Source organism: Episyrphus balteatus, chromosome 4 (genome assembly GCF_945859705.1).
Source record: "Episyrphus balteatus chromosome 4, idEpiBalt1.1, whole genome shotgun sequence".
In the NCBI taxonomy this organism is placed as follows: domain Eukaryota; kingdom Metazoa; phylum Arthropoda; class Insecta; order Diptera; family Syrphidae; genus Episyrphus; species Episyrphus balteatus.
Window position 1 is genome coordinate 35,193,891 of NC_079137.1, and position 11,232 is coordinate 35,205,122.

The 11,232-nt window shown below is 29.7% G+C and overlaps 1 long non-coding RNA gene across 1 annotated transcript; it reads left to right on the top strand.

Moving 5' to 3' along the window:
• Positions 1–2,487: 2,487 nt before the first annotated feature.
• On the top strand, positions 2,488–3,257 carry LOC129920050 (uncharacterized). The gene is made up of 2 exons (XR_008773180.1): positions 2,488–2,633; positions 2,692–3,257. It is a non-coding gene; the product is annotated as an uncharacterized LOC129920050 (long non-coding RNA).
• Positions 3,258–11,232: the final 7,975 nt, after the last annotated feature.

Genomic DNA, 11,232 nt, shown 5'->3' on the forward strand with positions numbered 1-11,232 from the left:
GGTTCAGGTGGTAAGGTGGGCGACTAAAGATTTGAAGTCTCCAGTTCGATTCCCAGCCTGGTCATCTTTTTTTTTATCTGTTTGCAGATTTTAAAACAATAAGGAAAACCCGATTGTTTTAATAAGGTTTCCTTCTTGGATGAAAACCATAGAGAAATCTTATTGTTTTTGTTCTATTTTATGTGGTCTATTTTTCTCTGTGTGGGGTATCCATGATCCAGAGAGATTTGTTTTGAGAAACAAGTGATACTTAACGACTTTGATTGATACAGCAGCGGGTCATTTTGGATTTAAGAGTTTAAGTTTTGTTGAAACTCGACTGATTTTAAGTTTTTCCCTTCTCGGTGTGATGATGGAGAAGACAATAAACCCTAGCTTCCGAAAGATGTTATCCGTTTTTTTTTTTTATGACGGTGCGAGTCAATTTTACTTGAAAATCCAACTCTACCCTAAATAAGAAGACATCGTTGTCATATTGGACATTTTGTGTCCTATGACAACCCTCAATCCCCAAAACAGAGGGAAGATATCCAATTTGATAAAAAAAAAAACAAAGCAACTCCATGGAAGGATTTCGGGTTTAAATCAAAAACTATTTATGTATATCGAATATCCGGGTGTTATCGGGAATTAATTTTAGAGAATAAAGGCTTTTTTTGTGTGACTCAACTCGATGATCCTGTGATAGATTCAATTTGACTTATATAGGGGAAAAATATACCTATCAAGTTTGATATAGTTCATGCATCAACGAGAATCTTAGAGACCTTTTGGTCATGAGAAGTTTTAAAATTACTTGTGGAGTTGGCAAGATATAGAAAGGCGACCTTTTCATCCTTTTTCCGAAATTTCTTATTCTTTAGGAATGGAGTAGTTATCAAAGCTTGTAGATAGGTACTTAACCAGCTGGGGTGAGCTAATAAAATACATTTTTAGTGACAGAGTTTCATCATCTTCTACATCAGTTAGTTTTATTATATTTAAAAAACATATCCATCAAGGAAGTTTATGTTGACTCTGATTGATTGTTCACATCGATGTCTTTCACAAAAATAATTATAATATTTGGGACAGATTCGGGGTATGTTTCAGACTCGTTTGGGACAAATTCAGGAAACGTTCTAAATACATTCGGAACACGTATTGGGACAAGAAAGATGTGAACGTTTAAGAGACATTTGGGACACAATCGATGAACATTTGGGACACGCTTGGGAAATGCTTGGGACACGCTCAGGATACATTTGGTACATGTTCGGGACATGTTTGTGACACGTTTGGGATATATTCGGAAATTTTTTTGACACAATCGGAACACGCTTGGGACATCTTGGGAACACGTTCGGGATACGTTTGGCACACATTTGGGATAACGTCCACGTCAGCTGGGGTGTGCTAATAAAATACATTTTCAGCGACAGAGTTTCATCATCTTCTACATCAGTTAGTTTTACTACATTTAAAAACAATGCCATCAAGGAAGTTATTGTTGACTTTGATTGATTGTTAACATCGATGTCTTTCACAAAAATAATTATAATATTTCGGACATATTCCGGAATAAATGAATAAGCTCGGAACAAGTTTGGGACACTTCAAGATCAAGATACATTCCGGACACGTTTGAGATACGCTTGGGACACGCTTGGGACAAATAAGAAACACGTTCAGTAGTGAGGACACATTTGGGACACGTTCGGGACATATAGGAACCACGTTTGACACACACTCGAGACACGTTCGGGACTTTTTCGGCACACGTTGAGAATACATTCTCGACCCGTTTGGGATACGTTCAGGACAAACTCGAGACACCTTTGGACATGCTCGGGACACGTTCGAGCCAAATTCGGGACATGTTTGCAATACATTTAGGACACATTTGGGACGAGTTTGGGACACTTTTGGGACACGTGCGGGACATGTTAGAGACATGTTTGGGACATGTTAGAGACATGTTTGGGACATGTTAGAGACATGTTTGGGACATGTTAGAGACATGTTTGGGTAATGTTCGGAACACAATCGAAACACGCTTGAGACATGAAACGTATGAGACACATTTGGGACAACGTCAGTCTTCAGTGTAGCTTAAAGTATGAATTAAAATTAATTTATTGCTAAGTATTTAAGTATTGAAGATTTATTGCAAAAAAAAAAAAAACAAATTCTAACCGCATTATTATTTATGCCTCTGCCTTAACCACCGATCTTATCATCAATTAACAAGTTGACCAATCAACAACAGATATTAAATCGCTCAATTAAAAATCTTTGAAATTAAACAGAATTAAGATAAAGGTAAAGTCACTATAATTAAAAGCTTGCAAATGAGTACCGAAGATCAAGAGGCTTTCAAAATCTGTATAACAACTATACTACCTTACCCAATCTTATACTTTACTGCTGGTGGGAGCGTAGTAATTATGGTTTTATGTTTCTTTTAAAATTTTATTTACTTTTCGCAAAAGATAATTATTCCCCAGCAATTTAAAATTAAAATAAAATCTTAAGATAGCTTTTTAAAAGCCATTGAAGGTTATATTTCTTCTTCTTTGTTTTTTTCATTTATTCCCTTAGTAAAAAAAAGCTTAATTTCTTTGACGGAAATTAGGTGCTGTATCTATGTATAGGTAAGAAACATGGTAAATATAACGTTGGCAATACTTGATACTCTCTCTCAACTCATAGTAAGGTACTCGTCGTACATCAAACCAAACAACCATTTTAACGGAAACGGAAGGTAAAATTAACAAAAGAAAAACAAAAGATAAAATCAAGTAATTTGGCGCTGAATGAAGTTGTTCCACGTTGCAAGGATACGGATATTCTCGTCGTATTGTAAACCACAATATAGCCTTCTATACCATTGTAAACATAATGACGAAACTCATAACATTTAGTTAACTGTTTTTTTTTTTATTTTGTTTGTTGTTGTTGTCTTCTTCACATTGTTCATATTGTTGGTTTTATTTGCTTGCTCGAACCTCATAACCTAAATGTTAAATTTGGAGGCAGAAACAGAAACAGAATGAAGGATGAAATCTAACGATCCTTGCGTTGATATATTTCGGAGCCAAATAAACCTGTTTTCTGTGGCCAAATGGCGGTTCTTTTAATGTAGAAGCATCTTATGAGTATAAAAGTCTATGGCAACACAGAAAAAAAAAACGACATAGAACGACAAGAGAAGAGGTATAAAGCGGAAAGAGTCAACGGAGGAAACAAACAAACAAGCAAATAGTAAAAAAAATAAAAGTAGAAAAAGAAATAACTAACGCAAAATGCAACTGAACAAGGACGAAAGACAACAACAATCTAGGACCAAATAAAAATTTGAAAAAAAAAAAACGAAAAACGAAAAACATGAAAGAAAATAAATAAGGAGCAACGAGTACATTTTGAAGAAAAGAAAAATTGTTTGTTTGTGTGTCTTTTTGCACTTTGTCCGTCGTCTTTTATTCAGTCTGACTCTCAGAAGGAACACCAAGAAGAAGAGTTGTTGTCCTTTTTACTTTTTTTTTGTTATTCTTTTGTTTGAATGAAGAAGAAGACAAGAAATGAAAAGCAGAAGCGCGTTGTGCTTGAGCTTATATTGGCTATGTGTGTGGTGTATATGGCTGCACTTCCTGTTTGCGTTCATGTTCCGGTGCTCGGTGATGCCGTTTCTGTACCATCACTAGCATACAGTGGTATAGAATTGACAAAAAAGTCTTTTCAATCTAAATGTTTCGGTTAAAAGTGTTAACATTTTTTTTAAATTTTCTTGCCTATTTTGTGTTTTTGTACTTATTTTTGATAAGTTGTATAATTTTATGAGCTTTTAGTTTTAATTTTTAGTTTTTGTTTCCATCAATCGAACCACTGTATTTCTTTTTTTGTATTCAGTCTGCACTTTTATTGCATAGCTGCTTTACTTTTTTAATTAAATTTATTGTTTTTCTCGTAAGATTATTTATTTAAACATTAAGAAAAGAAAAAAGAGCGAAAGAAGAAGCGAAAGAAAATAAAAATGAGAAAAACGACCATAGTCTGTGACTAAAAGATAGCTCAAGAAGAGAAATCACTTTTCGTATAGCGCGCGTACAAACCTATACCTACCCAACATAATAGTCTTCCTTTTTTTTTGTGAAAACCTTATACGGAACAACGAGTATACGACTGGTATACACAACAATTGTATTAAGTTTATATTCGTTAAAAAAAAAAAAAAAAAATAGAAAAAGGATTGCAAGGACTTACTATTTATGGATGACAATGTGGCTTTCTGTTTTGGCTTCAATCAGAAAACGTCTTCATATACCTACAGTTGAATCCTTTTGGGGTTTTTGTATACGAGAACATTTTCATTTTTGTTTTCAGTTGTCTTCTTTTTTTTCTTGTTGGTTTTGTAATGTTTATGGAATGAAGTTGCTTTTAAGTGAAAGAAGTCATGCCTAGAGAATGAATTTGATATTTCACTTTGGGTCAGAAAATTTCATTTTGGAATTTTAAGTGCAATTTAATAGGAAAACTCAAATTGCAAATTTGTTGTTTTTGATGTATATTTGGAAAATGATTTGGTTTCGTGGTTTTTCAGAAAAAAAAGTTTTTCGATCTTATTATTTGAACATACACCTACACATGTTTACTTATTTTTAGCAAAGGATGGGTGCGCATACCATATTTATTTAAAATATTAAAATATTGAAAATATTTCCAAAAAAAGTTTAACCTAAAAAAGAAAAACATTTTTTTCCCAAAAATTCTTTAGAAGAAATTAAATGGGTGGTTATAGAGTAAGTTCTGGTAATGTGGTATAGGTTGGTAATGTGGTATAGGTTGGTAATGTGGTACACATTGTTTTCTAAGAACCTAAAGATAATAGAAGGGCGTCTCTTGAAGCAATAGGTGACAACATTTGTTTAACGAAAAATGCGTACTCAAAAACACAAAAATATTCCATACCTTTCCAAAAATTGATAAATCTTTATAAACGGTTACGTGGACTTTTTTTGGGAGCCTTACAAAATGCATTCCCAAGCGTTTAAAAAACAATATTTACAAAAACTTATTTTTTAAGTAGAACAGTTCGCTATTGATTCACGTGATTTCGATGTGAGTTTGGTTCAAATCTAACTTTTAACATATTTTTTTTAATGTTTTGTACAATTTCACAATTTCCGCTAATGTGGTATACTTACAATACTCTAATGTGGTATATTAAATTCCTTTAGATTATGCCAACAATGAAATTAAAATTGTACCTTGTAATTCAACAAAACACAAGTTATTTTTAATCTTCTGTTGTTTTATCTTTCATTCTTAATAAAAACAAATAAAAACATATTTCTTGGTTTTTTCAAAAATGAAGACACTCATAAAATACATAATATTGTATTGGAAAAGAGTATACCACATTAGCAGACGTATGTGTACCACATTACCCTCCACTTTCCAGATGTGGCATTTTCGAGGTCATTGCACATTTTAATATAAAACTTTTTTTCTGAAACAAAAAACCACTGCAAAACATTCATAACACGGAAATAATATACCATTGCACATCTTCACTAATTTTCGATTAGTTTGATTCAATATTTTTCGAAATATATTCCAAAAAGAAACATGTATACCACAATACCCGACTTTACTCTACCACTTAAAGAATTCTGTGTGTAATATTCAATATTTTTTAATTTCTTAATTTTTTATGAATTTTTAAAAATCTTCAATATTCCAAGCACTTTTGACATAAGAACAAGTACACACCGAAAAAAATTAAGTTAAATAATTTTTTTCTTTTACCCATATTTAAATGACTTAGATAAATCAATAAATGTCACACTGTACAACTCAAGTAGCACAAAAGTCTAAAATACACCAAAATATTTAGAGTATTTTTTGCACTTTCATGATATGCATTTTAAATATAAAAAATATACCATTTTCTCGTATATAATAAACTCCGCTGGTTAAAAAATTAAACCGATTTTAGTACATAAATAGAGCTAGTGGTTTAAAAAATGAACTGGTTTTTGGTGAAAAATTATTCCTTTGAAATTGAAAAATACACAATAAATCTATGGATAAAATACACCATTTAAATTATTCTGATTTATAATTTGAACCAAAGTTTATTTTTTAACCTTAAATAGTTTGATGAATTAAAATGTACACTATTTCTTATGAAATAAATGAAAATAAATTATTCTCTATCACAATACAATTAACTAATGATTAAATATGAATTTGAGTGCCTAATTTAAGAACGAAACAAATTCCATCTACTGATTTTAGATACTACCCCGTCTAAAAATCAAGCGCCTCAAAAATTTCAATGAATTAATGATTTTTGTTTTCGATTTTAAAAATCAGTTTTTCAAAAATAATAATTTTTTTGTTGTTTTTACATTTTTACTTGCGATATAGGTACTATAGGGCAAGTTTAGGATTCGTAAAAAAAATCGAACTCGAGATAACAATTTTACATGACATTACGATGATGGAGAATGCCAAAAAAGTGGGTCCGGCAATTCTGTCTGTCTGTCTGTCTGTGTGTCTGTCTCTATCTGGAGCTGCAGCCTAAACGAGTGAAGTGATTTTCTTCAAACTTGGTAGTTAGCAGTTTTTGGTGATTCCCTAGAGGGGAAATTGAAATTTTTTTTATGACCAAAACTAACGGTACCTGCCATATAACGGAAATAGAAAAGTTAATTTTTTTCAAAAACAGCTCTAACGATTTTGATTAAAATTTTTGTGTGTAATACTACACATAAGGGCCAACTTTTAAAATAAAAAAAATATTTTTTGTACCGTTATTAATGGTACCTGTCATAGAACGGTTTTTTTTGTTTCTGAATATCTCGTACAACATTAACCCGATTTAAATGAAAATTTTTATACAAACTTGTGTAAGTAAAGATAATATTAAGAATTTAGAAAATTTTCAAAAAACGCATTTTTGGATTTTTAAAAAATATTTCAAAATTTTTTTTTGAAAAATCAATTTTTTGAAAACGGATCAATGAAAAATTTTGAAATTTAGTTTTTATGTGTAAATTAATTATTTCTTCAAAATGGCATACCAACTTTTTTTTTGAAAAATGTTAAAAAAATTTTATACATAAAAAATTATTTTTTTAAAAAACGGCTCCTACAATTTTCGAAAATTTTTTCTAAAAATACCTTTTTATACAAGAAATAAAATTGCATATTTTTTTCTTTTTTTAAGATAATTTAAAATGGAGTTTAATTAATTATAAAAACAGATTTAATTTTTTTATACTACTTATGAAATTTCTTCAAAATATCAAATTTTAAATTTCTTGAATAAAAAGCTTTAACATTATAGTTACTTTAAGCATAAGAGCAAGTACGTGCGACCCCAGTCGTGCAATATATCTTAGAAGCGTTCTTTTATTATAATATAAACGAATCGAAAAAAAGTAAGAATGCGGCATAATTAGGCCGATATAGTACTATTATAGTAAAATAATTAATCGCTGTCTTCATTATTTAAATGGCGGCCATGGAAAAATATGACGTCTCCCACTTATGCAGTCTGGTGAATTTTATGTCCACAGGGTGTACTTCCAACACCAAAGAGAGTGTACAAAATATACCGTTTCGGTTCATTTGAGAATCGAATAATTTTATGCACCAATAATGGTGTATTATAAAAACAATTGAATATCGGAGTATTTTTTGCACGGAATCCTAAAAGAAATGTTGAAATTTTGCACAGAAAAGATGATGGTATAATTTTTATACCATCTTTTTTGATAAATACACCATTTTATTCAAATTTCTCAATTTTACACCAAAATTAATGAATTTACACCAATTTATACACCAGTGTGCTACTTGAGTACATACTGAATTTTTTTTGGCAATAATTTTAACGAAAGTTTTTTAGTTTAAAATCAAAAACTGTCAAATTTTCAAAACCTTATCTGTATGCAGTTTTTAGTACAAAAAAGTTAAATTAAAGATCAAACATGAACAAATTTTTCAAACAAAACTATTTGAATAGCTATAATAAATTAAATCAAAAATAAAATAAATTTCTGGGTTTTTAAAAAATGTTGCTTTGGAAATTAGGGTTTAATGAGTTTGCCTATTAATAATTAATTGCTTAAAAAAATATGATATAAATTTATTTAATTTTCTTACAAAACATTTATTTTTTTAAACGGCTCTTAGAATTTTTGAAATTATTTCTCTTAGAATGCATTTTCATAAAAAAAAAACATAAAATTGCATTACCTATTTGATCTTAAATTAATTTAAAATGTTGTTTTTTTTTTTTTTCTTTGAAAAACTAATTTTATGTATTTTTTCATATATGCATTTGCCAAATTTGTGTAGGTATACAAAAATTTAAAAATTAAAGGAATTTGAGCTTAAAAAAAATTAAACTGAACATATTTCAATAAAAATATTTGTAAAAAAACGTTTTTATATAAACTTTACCTAATATTTATATTAAAATTCAAAATTTTTTTGCACATCCTAAAATTTAGCTTGTAACAATTTTTTACGTTTGGAACAGTCTTTGACAAAAATTACAATTCGTTTGCTAGCTTGATTTAGTGGTAGCTTCTTGAATATATTTTTAAAAGCTGTAAACAATAGGAATAAATTAAATTTCAAGTTTGCTGGTCAGCTCTTTTGTTTGCACCATAAACCGATAGCACCTTATACTAATTCGCATTCAGACTTTATTTTAAAGCCAAAAAGTATTTACAAATTTTGATTCGAAATTTTCGGTTCTATAATAAACCACTAGATTTGAATTGTGAAATTTTTTTTCATCGACCTTATAACTTTAGGTGGAGCACAATCTGAAGACAAAGAGCAAAGGAAGAAGGACGATCATTATGCTGTATTAAAGAAAATCCAAAAAATCAATGATTTGGTTGTCAAAACTCAAAACACAATTTTATAAGACCCTTTCTTGAAACGCATAATATAAAAATTTTCATTAGGATTTAAACTTAAAAGCAAATTTTTTTCAATACAATCCATATACACATATATTAATAAATCTATGTAAAACACAAATTGAATAATCTATATCTTTTCAATTTGCCTGAGTGAAATTTCTTTTTTTTTAAATAACCCGCTATTTTATTATTTTTTTTATTTTTACGTTTATTTTTTTTTTTTGTCAACAACAGTGAGTTATAAATCATCATCATCAAATGAGGCATACAAATACGTCGCCAACAACTCCATCTATTATGTATTTACAAAACCACAAAAACTAAACAATGACATTTAAAGCCTCTTTCATATACTTTTACAACACATTCATGAATTGTGTATAAAAATAAAAACGACAGCAACAAAAATAAAATGAAAAAAAAAGAAAACCTAAATCGTTTTATCCCCCTTTCGTCAATGTCCTCTCGATTTTATACATCCTTTATCTGAATAATGGTGGTATCTGCGAAATATAAAATTAAACAAAAAAAAAAAATGTGTTGTATTGACAAATTTCTATACACACAATCAGATTGCTGCCTGAAACTCTATTCTGTGCGCGAAATTCTATCAGGATGAGGCATGTTGTATACATACAGACAGATCCAGTGTGTACCTAAATACCTACCTAGATATTCTACCTAGATATTCTAAATTTAATATTCATTTATTCAGCCGAATGTATTCAATTTAAATTCAATTAAGTCAAAAATCAAATCGAGAGTTTTGTGGTGCAGACTAGCACGGAACAATACAAAAAATATAAAATTTCAATAAAATTGTTTTTTCTATTTTTTTTTTTTTTTATTTTCTATTTGGTTTGAGTTTTTTTTTCTATTTTAATTTTTTTTTATTGAATGTCATAATTTAAACAATGAAAAATTAATGGGGAACTTTTCAAATAATAATTTTTCTATATAGGTTAGATGCTTTTATAGTTGGGCTCTAAACGCCCTCCTAAAATTTTAAATCTCTTTCTCTCTTATTTGATGCTGTCATCTATTTTTATAAATAGAATCTCATTAAAAACAAACAATGTGACTACTAATCTACACTGCTAATTTAGAAAATTCTTTAAATAACGAAATTACTAAAAAAAAAAAATTGAATTTGCCTACATCATAGCTATTATAATTTTGTTAACTGGGCTGATAGCAAAAATCAACAGGGTGGATCATGCCAATTAAGTTATTGTATTAGTCAACTTTTTAATTAAAATAGACGATAGAGTTGAATTTAGGTCCTTTTATCTGTGCGTGGCTTCTAGAATGAGGTCATCCATCGCCATATTATTTATTGGTGTTGCGAATTCGTTGATTGGTTGAACTGGTTATTTTGCACCTTTCCTTTCGACGAGTCCTAGCTATGTTACACGTCGTAATTTCAGGTTTTGATTGGTCCTCGTGTTCGTGTCCTTCGATGCCTCTCTTCATTTGGTACTGGTTATGGACTCTTCGAAACATTAATAAAGATGGTCCAATGCATTAATAAAGTTGTATGTGGGTAACCCAGCCATCTGTACCACCCTTTTAATAGAAAAAAAATGATTGCATTGAACTCTTCTACAAAAAAAAAAAAAAAACATTTTCAATTCTCACCGCCCAAGTTTTCTTACTCCTGCCTTGCGTTGCGGTGAATTTTTCACGAAGAAAAAACAATATTTACGGGGATATCTCGAAAAAAAAATTTAATCCGATTTCTGTAAAAACGGATTGTTATTTCCGAGACCTTCAGGAACTAAAGCACATTTTTAGTTTTTGTGGTCATTTTTGCTTAACCATAAACTTGTTCAGGATCACTGTGTAGAGAATTTCATATTACGAAAGTAACGGGTTAAATTATGTATTAACTTTTCTAGAAATAAAGCTGAAAACAAATTTTTTTATCGTTAGAGGTCTTATTGCAGGAAACACTTTTTCCGAATTAGGTATATCTATGATCGTTATTGTCATGTCTGATTGTTGGTTATCGTGAAAAGTTCGTTTCATAATTAAATGGTGTGCAGTGTAAATTGCGTTTGAATTGAACCAAAATAAAATGCACAACTGTGTCACACGTACTTGCTCTTGGAATTTAAAATGATAAAATGTTTACGACGTATCACTTATGTAGGTATTTATACAAATTTGGTAAATTTATATGAAATTAAAAAATAAATAAAAAAAAAAGAAACAGAAAAATTCGTTCATCAAATGAATAAAAAATAAATTGCACGACTGGGGTCGCACGTACTTGCTCTTATGCTTAAAGTAACTATAATGTTAA